The sequence below is a fragment of the Aethalodelphis obliquidens genome, unplaced genomic scaffold (genome assembly GCF_003676395.1).
Source record: "Aethalodelphis obliquidens isolate GAN/ISIS:26980383/991018 unplaced genomic scaffold, ASM367639v1 scaffold86, whole genome shotgun sequence".
Lineage (NCBI taxonomy): Eukaryota > Metazoa > Chordata > Mammalia > Artiodactyla > Delphinidae > Aethalodelphis > Aethalodelphis obliquidens.
This window is the reverse complement of record NW_020838030.1, coordinates 1,943,740-1,957,363: the sequence shown is the minus strand read 5'-3', so window position 1 is coordinate 1,957,363 and position 13,624 is coordinate 1,943,740. Positions and strand designations below refer to the sequence as shown.

At 37.6% G+C, this 13,624-nt stretch overlaps 1 protein-coding gene across 1 annotated transcript in view; it reads right to left on the bottom strand.

Annotated features, from left to right (window-relative positions):
- Nucleotides 1–13,624, bottom strand: part of TMCC1 (transmembrane and coiled-coil domain family 1) — a 214,666-nt gene that overhangs the window by 185,717 nt on the left and 15,325 nt on the right. The gene's annotated exons all lie outside the window — the stretch shown is intronic.

The window sequence follows — 13,624 nt, the reverse complement described above, 5'->3', positions numbered from 1 at the left end:
CTAACTGGTAAACTGAATTAATACCAAAACGTTACTTGGTAAATGAATAATCAAAGCAAACAGAGATAAGTGGTTTTAAAGAATACATGCGGCAAGTTCTTTTCATGGCAAACCACCTTACTTCATCTAAGACATTCATACGGTCATTCATCCATTCATCAAACACTGAAATGTCCACTAGGTGTCAGGCACTGTTCTGGGCTCAAGGAATACAGAGACAGATACGGGGGACTTTGGTTTAAGTAGACAAACAACGGAATGCAGTAAGGGCCATGATGGGACAACCAGGGTGCTGTGGAAGCCCAGAGGAGCAACATCTACTCTAATCTAGAAGGTCAGGGAAGTCAGACCAGCTTCTTACTCTCTCAAGCAAGCAGGCTTCTCATCATTCTTTTTATTTATTTTTTTTGGGGGGGGGTACGCAGGCCTCTCACTGTTGTGGCCTCTCCCGCTACGGAGCACAGGCTCCAGACGCACAGGCTCAACGGCCATGGCCCACGGGCCCAGCCGCTCTGCGGCACGTGGGATCCTCCCGGACCGGGGCACGAACTCGTGTCCTCTGCATTGGCAGGCGGACTCTCAACCACTGTGCCACCAGGGAAGCCCCTCATCATTCTTGAAATATACCATTTTGGGAATTGCCTGGCCGTCCAGTGGTTAGGATTCCGCCCTTTCACTGCCAAGGGCCTGGGGTTCAATCCCTGGTCAGGGAACTAAGATCCCCCAAGCTGTGCAGTGCAGCCAAAAAAGAAATATACCATCTTGAACACTGGTCTCTTATTGACACAAAAATCTCCAAAACCTATGTCTGAGGCAAAAGAAAAACAGCATTATAATATTATCCTATTTGTGTAAAATTACTTCATATTCATACATCTATATGTGTAGATACATTTTCAAAGACACATGTATGGAAAAATATTTACAAAACTTTTAATGGTAATCATCCACGTGAGATGGAATTTCAGATTGTTTCCACTTCTTTACACTTTTCTGCTTTAATTTTTAAGAATACTCCTGTAATTTTTTTTAATTTTCCTGTAAACAAGGTGAGTGGGAGAGGGCAAGCACACAAAAGAAAACTGAATAAACTATTAGTGTACTTGTATCAACCTGTCTCCCCTATTTGGAGTATTATTTGTCACATGGGGGACACTAATGCAGCACACTTGAGATCTTTTATTTACACTTGTAAGAAGGGCTACTTCTGGGAAAGTTTCTAGAGAAACAAGAAAGTGAGATGGTAGAAACCTAATGGGTGGTAATCACTACGTTAAGGTGTTCAGACTTCATTCTGTGGATGAGAGAAAAACACTGAGGGGTTTTTGAACAAAGTAACAATCAACTGTTTTTTAACAAGATATCTTTGGTAGCATTTATAATACAGACAGACAAGAAAGGGAGTAAAGGCAAAGAGATGCATTAGAAAGTTTTGGTTACATTGTTTTTTCTAATCTGGAGAAATGGTACCAAATTTTTATCACTGGTATCTCTGGTAGATGAAAATATAGGGAGTCTCCCCCTTTTGGTGTTTATACATTTCAACAACTCTTGCACTTCTTAAAATAAGAATGTATTATACTTATAATCAGAAAAAATAAGAATGGCTATCACAGAAACTCAAAGAGGGTGCAGGGGAAATGATGAAAGCTTGGACTATAAGCTCTAAAAGGGCAGGAAATTGATCTGTCTTATTTATCACTATATTCCTAGTACCTTGCACACTGCCTAGCACATATGAGGTGCTCAATAAATGTGTCAAAATAAACAAAAGAGTGAATGAGTGAACAAATGAATATCCTGAAGGCTCAAAGAAGAAGACACATTTCAGAAGTAAAACATACGTTTGTTGATCAACATAAAGGCCAGCAACAGGAAGAAATCAAAGATAACCCTAAGTTTTTTGGACTACTTGGCTAAGAGAATGATGAGCCATTAATCAAGATAAGTAAATCTACAGGAGGTATAGGTATAGAGAAAAGCAAAGAGATCATGGCAAAATGCCAATGAACTTGGAAGACATTAAGTTTCAGGAACCAGTGGGGAATCTACCCTGAAGATACAGATTTGGAAGTCACTCCTAGAAGTTTATATCAGAGATCAGAGCTACCACACACCATAGTTTATGGACCCTCATGCTCTTTGTCGATGACAGAGTAGAACATGCAGATCAAAACGGAATACACCACTCTTCTGGGTGCCCTGATGCCCTAACCTGATCTTTTTGCCTCACCGATTTTTAAACGCAGATTATGAATAAATATACTTTATAGAGTCTTCATCTCTCATTTGCTTCCTAACAGGATACAAAGGCCCACAGCTATATTTCATATTTTCACTATTTGCTACAGACAGAATTCTGGGTTCACAGATACAGGAAACATAAGAAATTCAATACACATGGTATTATTTACCACAAACATGCAAAATTTATATACTAGTTTTATTCAACATTATTCACTGGCAAACTGTCATGATACAATCATTTTCCACATACTACTGACTTTTTAAAGTTTCAGTTTGAAACTTGAAATACTTTTGAAAAAACAAGTGTTTTGAGAGAGCATCCTTTATCAATAGACCATGTCTTTACAGATGTTTATTCACATGATAGGGCAGGAAAAGGGTTTTTTTGATACTTTTTTCCAACTTATTCCGGGATTACAACATGATACTTCCAACTATCCTCACCTATGCGAGTCTCTTCCCCCTCCAATTCATTCTACCTATGAATTGAAAACAAAATCAAAACCTTCTCATTTCCTTTGTTCCAACTCTACCTCTCAAAATCCATCCTTCATATTTTAAACTGACCTTACTCTAAGCTCAAAAGGTCAACAAGTAGGTTAGGCTATACTCTAAATGCAGAAACACACAACATAAGGCTAATCTGAATTGGAAACGAAGAAGTAAAACTATTCATTGTTTGCAGAAGACATGTTATTATACAAAGAAAGTCCTAAAGACACTACTAAAAACCTACTAGAGCTCATCAATTAATTCAGGAAAGTTGAAGGATACAAAATTAACATACAGAAATCTGCTGCATTTCTATACACTAACAACTATCAGAAAAGAAATGAAGGAGATAATCCCATTTACAATCACATCAAAATGAATAAAATACCTAGGAATAAGGAGGTAAAGACCTGTGCTCAGGAAACTTAAGACACTGATAAAAGAAAATGAGAACAACACAAACAAATGTAAATATATACAGTGTTCATGGATTTGAAAAATAATGCATAATATGCATAATAATTTGATTTACATACATCATGAAGTGATTATTACAATAAGTTTAATAAAAATCCATCATCTCATATAGGTACAAAATTAAAGAACTAGAAGAAAAAAAATGTTTTTCTTGTGATGAGAACCCTTAGGATTTATTCTCTTCACAACTTTCATATATAACACAGAGCAGTGTTAATTATATTTATCATGTTGTACATTACATCCCTGGTATTTTGTAACTGGAAGTTTGTACCTTTCGACTGCCTTTATCCAATCCCCCCTTGACCCACCGCATCCCCCCACCTCTAGTAACAACAAATCTGATCTCTTTTTTTATGAGCTTGTTTGTCTGGGTTTTTTTGGTTTTTTTTTTTTTTTTTTTAATTTATTTTTGCCCTGCGCCGGGTCTTAGTTGTGGCCTGTGGAATATTTTAGTTGCCGCATGCGGACTTCTTAGTTACAGCATGCATGCGGGATCTACTTGTCCGACCAGGGATTGAACCCGGGCCCGCTGCATTGGGAGCGGGGAGTGTTACCCAGGGAACCACCAAGGAAGTCCCTGTTTGTCTGTTTTTGAAGTATAATTGACCCTTAATACTATGTTAGTTCCTGTTACACAACATAGTGATTCAATATTTCTATACATTTCAAAATGATCACCATAATAAATCTAGTTACAATACATCACCATAAAAAGATATTACACAGTTATTAACTATACTCCCCATGCTGTACATTTCACACCCAAGACTCATTTGTTTTGCAACTGGAACTTTGTACCTCTTAATCTCCCTCACCTATTTCTTTCTTCCCTCTGCCTTCTAGTTTACTTTTTAAATGGTCAAGTCCATCATCTCATTTTAGGACCACAAGAAAGAAAAGCCTAATTACCAAACCACAGTAAAAGAAATAGTTATTTCTGCAAAATAAAAGAGAAAAAGGCAATTCTTATTTCAGAATACTTGAAAGAGCAATGCAAATTCTCTAGGTACATAAAGAAATTAAGCAGCAGAGGGCAGACAGCAGAAGCAAGAAGAACTACAATCCTGCAGCCTGTGAACAAAAACCACATTCACAGAAAGATAGACAAGATGAAAAGGCAGACGTTTATGTACCAGATGAAGGAACAAGATAAACCACAGAAAAACAAATAAATGAAGTGGAGATAGGCAACCTCCCAGAAAAAGAATTCAGAATAATGATAGTGAAGATGATCCAGGACCTCAGAAAAAGAATGGAGGCAAAGATCGAGAAGATGCAAGAAATGTTCAACAAAGACTTAGAAGAATTAAAGAACAAACAGAGATGAACAATACAATCACTGAAATGAAAAGAACACTAGAAGGAATCAATAGCAGAATAACTGAGGCAGAAGAATGGAGAGGTGGCCTGGAAGACAGAATGGTGGAATTCACTGCTGTGGAACAGAATAAAGAAAAAAGAATGAAAAGAAATTAAGACAGCCTAAGAGACCTCTGGGACAACATTAAACACAACATTCGCATTCTAGGGGTCCCAGAAGGAGAAGAGAGAGAAAGGACCAGAGAAAATATGTGAAGAGATTATAGTCGAAAACTTCCCTAATATGGGAAAGGATATAGCCACCCGAGGCCAGTATCACAGAGAGTCCCATACAGGATAAACCCAAGGAGAAACATGCCGAGACACACAGTAATCATACTGGCAAAAATTAAAGACAAAGAAAAATTATTAAAAACAGCAAGGGAAAAACGACAAATAACATACAAGGGAACTCCCATATGCTTAACAGCTGATTTCTCAGCAGAAACTCTACATGCCAGAAGCGAGTGGCATGATACACTTAAAGTGATGAAAGGGAAGAATCTACAACCAAGATTACTCTACCCAGCAAGGATCTCATTCAGATTAGATGGAGAAATCAAAAGCTTTACAGACAAGCAAAAGCTAAGAGAATTCAGCACCACCAAACCAGCTGTACAACAAATGCTAAAGGAACTCCTCTAAGTGGGAAACACAAGAGAAGAAAAGGACCTACAAAAACAAACCCAAAACAATTAAGAAAATGGTCATAGGAACATACATATCGATAATTACCCTAAACGTGATTGGATTAAATGCTCCAACCAAAAGACACAGGCTTGCTGAATGGATACAAAAACAAGACCTGGGGCTTCCCTGGTGGCGCAGTGGTTGAGAGTCCACCTGCCGATGCAGGGGACACGGGTTCAGGCCCCGGTCCGGGAAGATCCTACATGCCGCAGAGCGGCTGGGCCCGTGAGCCATGGCCGCGCGTCTGGAGCGTGTGCTCCGCAACGGGAGATGCCACAACAGTGAGAGGCCCGCGTACCACACACACACACACACAAAAAAAAAACAAAACCCATCTATATGCTGTCTACAAGAGACCCACTTCAGACCTAGGGACACATACAGACTGAAAGTGAGGGGATGGAAAAAGATATTTCATGCAAATGGAAATCAAAAGAAAGCTGGAGTAGCAATACTCATATCAGATAAAATAGACTTTAAAATAAAGAATGTTACAAGAGACAAGGAAGGACACTACATAGTAATCAGGGGATCAATCCAAGAAGAAGATATAACAATTATAAATATATATGCACCCAACATAGGAGCACCTCAATACATAAGGCAACTGCTAACAGCTATAAAAGAGGAAATCGACAGTAACACAATAATAAGTAGGAGGCTTTAACACCTTACTTACACCAATGGACAGATCATCCAAAATGAAAATAAATAAGGAAACAGAAGCTCACAACAGAACAGATAGATTTAATTGATATTTATAGGACATTCCATCCAAAAACAGCAGATTACACTTTCTTCTCAAGTGCGCACGGAACATTCTCCAGGATCGATCACATCTTGGGTCACAAATCAAGCCTCAGTAAATTTAAGAAAACTGAAATCATATCAAGCATCTTTTCTGACCACAACGCTATGAGATTAGAAATGAATCACAGGGAAAAAAAACGTAAAAAACACAAACACATGGTGGCTAAACAACACATTACTACATAACCAAGAGATCACTGAAGAAATCAAAGAGGAAATCAAAAAATACCTAGAGACAAATGACAATGAAAACACGATGATCCAAAACCTATGGGATGCAGCAAAAGTACTTCTAAGAGGGAAGCTTACAGCTATACGAGCCTACCTCAAGAAACAAGAAAAATCTCAAATGAACAATCTAAACTTACACCTAAAGGAACTAGAGAAAGAACAAAACCCAAAGTTAGCAGAAGGAAAGAAATCATAAAGATCAGAGCAGAAATAAATGAAATAGAAACAAAGAAAACAATAGCAAAGATCAATAAAACTAAAAGCTGGTTCTTTGAGAAGATAAACAAAATTGATAAACCATTAGCCAGACTCATCAAGAAAAAGAGGGAGAGGACTCAAATCAATAAAACTAGAAACGAAAAAGGAGAAGTTACAACACACAGCAGAAATAAAAAGCATCCTAAGAGACTACTACAGCAACTCTATGCCAATAAAATGGACAACCTGGAAGAAATGGACAAATTCTTAGGAGGGTATAACAGTCCAAGACTGAACCAGGAAGAAATACGAAATATGAACAGACCAATCACAAGTAATAAAATTGAAACTGTGATTAAAAATTTTCCAACAAACAAAAGTCAGGACCAGATGGCTTCACAGTATCAAACATTTAGAGAAGGGCTAACAGCCATCCTTCTCAAACTCTTCCAAAAAATTGCTGAGGAAGGAACACTCCCAAACTCATTATATGAGGCCACTATCACCCTGATACCAAAACCAGGGAAAGATACTACAAAAAAAAGAAAATTACAGACCAGTATCACTGATGAATACAGATGCAAAAATCCTCAACAAAATACTAGCAAACAGAATCCAACAACACATTAAAAGGATCATACACCATGACCAAGTGGGATTTATCCCAGGGATGCAAGGATTCTTCAATATATGCAAATCAATCAATGTGATACACCATATTAACAAACTGAAAAAGAAAAAGCATATGATCATCTCAATAGATGCAGAAAAAGCTTTTGACAAAATTCAACACCCATTTATGATAAAAACTCTCCAGGAAGTGGGCATAGAAGGAACCTACCTCAACATAATAAAAGCAATATATGACAAACCCACAGCAAACATCATTCTCAATGGTGAAAAACTGAAAGCATTTCCTCTAAGATCAGGAACAAGACAAGGATGTCCACTCTCGCCACTATTATTCAACATAGTTTTGGAAGTCCTAGCCACGGCAATCAGAGAAGAAGAAGAAATAAGAGGAATACAAATTGGAAAAGAAGAAGTAAAACTGTCACTGTTTGCAGATGACATGATACTATACATAGATAATCCTAAAGATGTCCCTGAAAACTACTAGAGCTAATCAATGAATTTGGTAAAGTTGCAGGATACAAAATTAATGCACAGAAATTTCTTGCATTCCTATACACTAATGATGAAAAATCTGTAAGAGAAATTAAGGAAACACTCCCAATTACCACTGCAACAAAAAGAATAAAATACCTAGGGATAAACCTACCTAGGGAGACAAAAGACCTCTATGCAGAAAACTATAAGACACTGATGAAAGAAATTAAAGATGATACCAACAGATGGAGAGATATACCACGTTCTTGGATTGGAAGAATCAATATTGTGAAAATGACTATACTACCCAAAGCAATCTACAGATTCAATGCAATCCCTAGCAAATCACCAATGGCATTTTTTACAGAACTAGAACAAAAAATCTTAAAATTTGTATGGAGACACAAGAGACCCTGAATAGCCAAAGCTGTCTTGAGGGAAATAAATGGAGCTGGAGGAATCAGACTCCCTGACTTCAGACTATAGTATAAACCTACGGTAATCAAGACAATACGGTACTGGCACAAAAACAGAAACATAGATCAATGGAACAAGATAGAAAGCCCAGAGATAAGCCCATGCACCTATGGTCAACTAATCTATGACAAAGGAGGCAAGGATATACAATGGAGAAAAGACAGTCTCTTCAATAAGTGGTGCTGGGAAAACTGGACAGCTACATGTAAAAGAATGAAATTAGAACATGCCCTAACACCATACACAAAAATAAACTCAAAATGGATTAGAGACCTAAATGTAAGACCGGACACTATAAAACTCTTAGAGGAAAACACTGGAAGAACACTCTGACATAAATCACAGCAAGATCTTTTTTGATCCACCTCCTAGAGTAATGGAAAATAAAACAAAAATAAACAAATGGGACCTAATGAAACGTCAAAGCTTTTGCACAGCAAAGGAAACTATAAACAAGACGAAAAGACAACTTTCAGAATGGGAGAAAATATTTGCAAATGAATCAACGGACAAAGGATTAATCTCCAAAATATATAAACAGCTCACACAGCTCAATATTAAAAAAACAAACAACCCAATCCAAAAATGGGCGGAAGACCTAAACAGACATTTCTCCAAAGAAGACATACAGATGGCCAAGAAGCACAAGAAAAGCTGCTCAGCATCACTAATTATTAGAGAAATGCAAATCAAAACTACAATGAGGTATCACCTCACACCACTCAGAATGGGCATCATCAGAAAATCTACAAATGACAAATGCTTGAGAGGGTGTGGAGAAAAGGGAACCCTCTTGCACTGTTGGTGGAAATGTAAATTGATACAGCCACTATGGAGAACAGTATGGAGGTTCCTTAAAAAACTAAAAATAGAATTACCATATGATCCAGCAATCCCACTACTGGGCATATACCCAGAGAAAACCATAATTCAAAAAGACACATGCACCCCAATGTTCACTGCAGCACTATTTACAATAGCCAGGTCATGGAAGCAACCTAAATGCCCATCAACAGACGAATGGATAAAGAAGATGTGGTAAAGATATACAATGGAATATTACACAGCCATAAAAAGGAATGCAACTGGGTCATTTGTTGAGATGTGGATGGATCTAGAGACTGTCATACTGAGTGAAGTAAGATAGAAAGAGAAAAACAAATATTGTATATTAACGCATATGTGTGGAACCTAGAAAAATGGTACAGGTGAACCAGTTTGCAGGGCAGAAATTGAGACACAGATGTAGAGAACAAACGTATGGACACCCAGTGGGGAAAGCGGCACGGGGGTGGGGGTGGGGGTGTGATGAATTGGGCGATTGGGATTGACATGTATACACTGATGTGTATAAAACTGATGACTAATAAGAACTTGCTATATATAAAAAAAAGAAATTAAGCAAACTCTCAATAAAATCAAACTAGAAATCTGACAATCATAATACTACACTTCTTCAGTACACTTATATCCATTGTCCAAAACATGACATATTTAAACATGGGAAAAATGTCTACAATTCTTTAAAAAGTTTGGTCAACTGGCTAGATTTTTCTAAACCTACCTTAAGAAAACAATTTAAAAAATAAAAAAATAATAAAAAAGCTTAAATAGTATTCATCTGAACCCGAACTACACTGCACACAGCACCATTTAGGGTTCTATATGACTGGAAAAATGATCAGTCATTTTACGAAGCTCCCATTCCATCCTCTTTGGATAGGTGCTAAAAAAAATCTAGTTATTGATAAATACCTAGTCCCAACTGAGTATGAGTAGAAAATCTAAGGTAACTCTACTAAAGAAAGAACATGTGGCCAAGCAAATACGTGAAACCACAGAAGGTGTGTAATTTCACAACACTTCCCAGTTCAGCCTATCTGGTAATTCTGTGTTTGCTTGTTTTCAAGAAACTGACTTCAAGGCCATACTGAAACTAAATTTTTAAAAATAAGGTTAAGAATAAACTGAGTCGCAGAATCAGAGCTAGAAAGGATTCTAATGATTTTAAAGATAAAAAATGATATTCTACTTAGTTTACACAGGTAGTTGGTAGCAAAGGTAGAACTGAGGCTTCTAACTCCCGGAAGAGCAACAGGTGTATATTGAGTGCCTAATACCTGTGGCGAACTCTGCTAGGCACTGTGTTAGACCACTGCCCACTACTGTATATCAAGATACCTCCTGGAGACGTTCAAAAACATTTAAGGGTTACATTCTCTCTAAGTAAATTTCTCTATAAGGACAAGGACAAGCATATTAAAATAAGCAGACAGAGGGGAAAAAAACCTTTAAAGTAGGAACGAATTTGGAACTCAAACAATTTACCCTTCCTTCCTGGCTATGAAAGTTCACATGCTGTTTACCACTAAAAAGACTAAAACCATCAAAAGACATCTCTACCCAAATTTCATGACCCAACAGTCTAAGAAAAATGAGCCTTATTCCTGTCAGAAAAATGATCTGTTTTTATCACACTAAAGAATTAGCTCTGTCACAGGATTAGAGTACAGCCATCTGAGGACAAAAGTCTAGGCAGAAAAAGAACTGATACTGGAATTTGATAAAGACCCTCCGGAAAATGACATTTAGCTGTTTCAATGGCACCTTTCATCTAAGGATCTCAAAACAAATGTTATTTATATTACCAAGAATCAAAACGGTGGCTCCATGGCCCAATAAAGAAACATATCAGTGACCTAGAGGTAATTCAATACTGATGTTCTGAAACTCAGCCTTCTACTCTAAAAACAAAATCTAGTTTTACGTAATCGTACTACGATTGAAATCGTACTATGATAAGAAATACATATTTGGTCTTTGTCTCCAGTTCCTGACACAGAGCTCCTGAAACTCTTGGAATTTCCTGAGTTACAGCAGTGTCTTTTGTTATTCAAAACAAGTCTCTTTCAACCATACCTGAGTTTATGCTAACAAGACGACTCTTGGTGGGAACCCTAGATAGCTTCCAGATAGAAGCCGGTTGCCACAGGAACTATCCCTGTGATTACAGGTTTGGAACTTTCAGACCCTGACCCCAATCTGTGGAAGGGAGAGACTGGACACTGAGTTAGCCACCAATGCCAATGATTTAATCAATCATTCCCAGGTGATGGAAACTCCACAAGACCCCCTAAACAATGGGGTTCAGGGAGCTTGTGGATGGGTGAACACATCAAGGAACTGGGAGGGTGATGCACCTTCAGAGGGCACGGAAGCTCCCCATACCAGCCCTATACATCTCTTATATTTGGCTGTTTCTGAGTTGTATCCTTTATAATAAACCTGTAAATGTAAGTGAAGTGGTTTTTCTGAGTTTTGTGAGTCATCCCAGCAAATTATTGAACCTGAGGAGGGGGTCATGGGAACCCTAGAATTTGCAGCAAAGTCAGAAAGGAGTACAGGTGGCCCAGGGCTTACAACTAGTGTCTACATTGGGGGCAGTCTTATGGAACTGAGACTTTTAACTTATGGATCTGACACTAACTCCAGGTAGACAGGGTCAGAATTGAATAGCTGGACACTCAGTTGGTGTCACAGAATTGAACAAATGGTTGTGGTATGGAAAAACCCACACAAAAGTAGTTAATTCCTAGTCTATATTTGTAAAGCTTGAAGATACAACTGGATTTGTTGATATAATCTCCCAGCTTACCTTGCTGCACACACATGAACAGAAAACCCACAAATTTAAGCAATGTTGTCAGAATAGTTGCTACTAATAATAATTAGCAGTAATTTTATGCCATCTATGTGCTTTGTACCAGGCATTAAACTTAGGATAAATTATTTCCAGTGTATGCAATTCTGAAAGGTAGACATGGGCCCCAAAAGCAGATAAGAAAATTAAATCTCATCGTTAAATTTCACACTGTACACAGCAAGTGGCAGAGATGGGGACGAAATCTAGTTTTAACACACACATCCCTGCCTTCTTCTACACTATAGCGGCCTTTACTTTTTATTATGCAGAGTAAAATTATAAACTCTCTAACAATCCTTGAGGATAACATGTCCCAAATTATGCCCTTGAAAGACTAGTCTTAAGAGATGCTCTGTTGAAAAAATAATTATAAAGTAAAAATGAAATTCCATGTACAGATCTAGTATTCTACTTTACACACTTTTTAAAAAACTGCCTTTTTAAACTGTACTCTCTTGCTGGTTGGCAAACATTTCATTTTTTCTTTTCTTCCCCTTATTAGGGAACTAAGTCAGTAAGACTTTTTATTACTTTCTCATCATTACCGATATTAGCACTAAGGAAAGAGACCATTTGAAATTAGAAAATCTTAAGAGCTCTGAGGGATGAGAAAAACCATGCAGTCCAAACTCTTGCAGGAACTCCTCTCATATTATCTCCAGAAGACAAGCATCCAGCCTACATCTGAATATGTCTAATGACAGAGACCTCATAATTTAGCTATTCCATTGTTGGACAGATCTTATGTTTGAAAGGTCTTCCCCACAGCAGGATGAAATTCACCTCCACTGATGTAGCTTCTACCTGATGTCTGTCCTCTGGAGCAATACAGAAGAGAAGTCTGTTCCCTCTTGCTTAAAACTCTACAAATATATCTAGATAGTTAAGTTTCCAAGTGTTATCTTCTACAGCAAAATAGCTCCTGACTCTTCCACTGTTCTTCACTAGATAAAGGTAGCTAGAGCTCTCAGTAGTATTCTGTTCACTTTAATCTGGACAATTTAGATTATCATTGTCCCACTGAAGTGTAGAATCCATAGGTGGACACAATACTCAAGACATAATCTGACAGTACAAGAACAAAGGGACTATTACTTCTTTTAATCTAACACTACATCTATAAATGTTCATCAATGTTAGCCTCTTTTCACAGCTACATCATACAACTACTTTATAGATTATGGTGGCTTTCAAATGAAAAACAAACTATTTGGGACCAGATCATTTCTGTTAAAGAGTAGGACCTTCGATTTCTATCACACCTATCTTGCCACTTTCATACTGCATCTTGCTTAGATCACCTTGATTTTCTTTGATGCAACATATTAGATACCCTCAGAGTTTTAGCATCATTTACAAAATTTTTGGTAAGCATGCATGTTATAGCACTATATTCAAATCCAAATCCATATAGGTTGGCAAAAGCAGAACTTACAATCCTGTGTAATCACTGTGCTTTGTAACAAAATTAATAAGCAAATTAAGTTTAAAAGACAAACCAGGAAAAGATATTTGCAATACATAGTAATAGGCTGATTTCATTACCAAAAATGGCTCCTACAAATTCATAAGGGAAAAAAAATCAATTAATCAATGAAAAAAGAACCGGGACTTCCCTGGTGGCCCAGGGCATAAGACTCCGCGCTCTCAATGCAGGAGGTCTGGGTTTGATCCCTGGCTGGGGAAGTAGATCCCACATGCATGCCGCAACTAAAGAGATCGCATGCTGCAACTAAGATCCCGCTTGCCGCAACTAAGACCCAGCACAGCCAAAATAAATAAATAAATAAATAAATATTTTTTAAAAAAGAAAAAAGAACCGAAGTC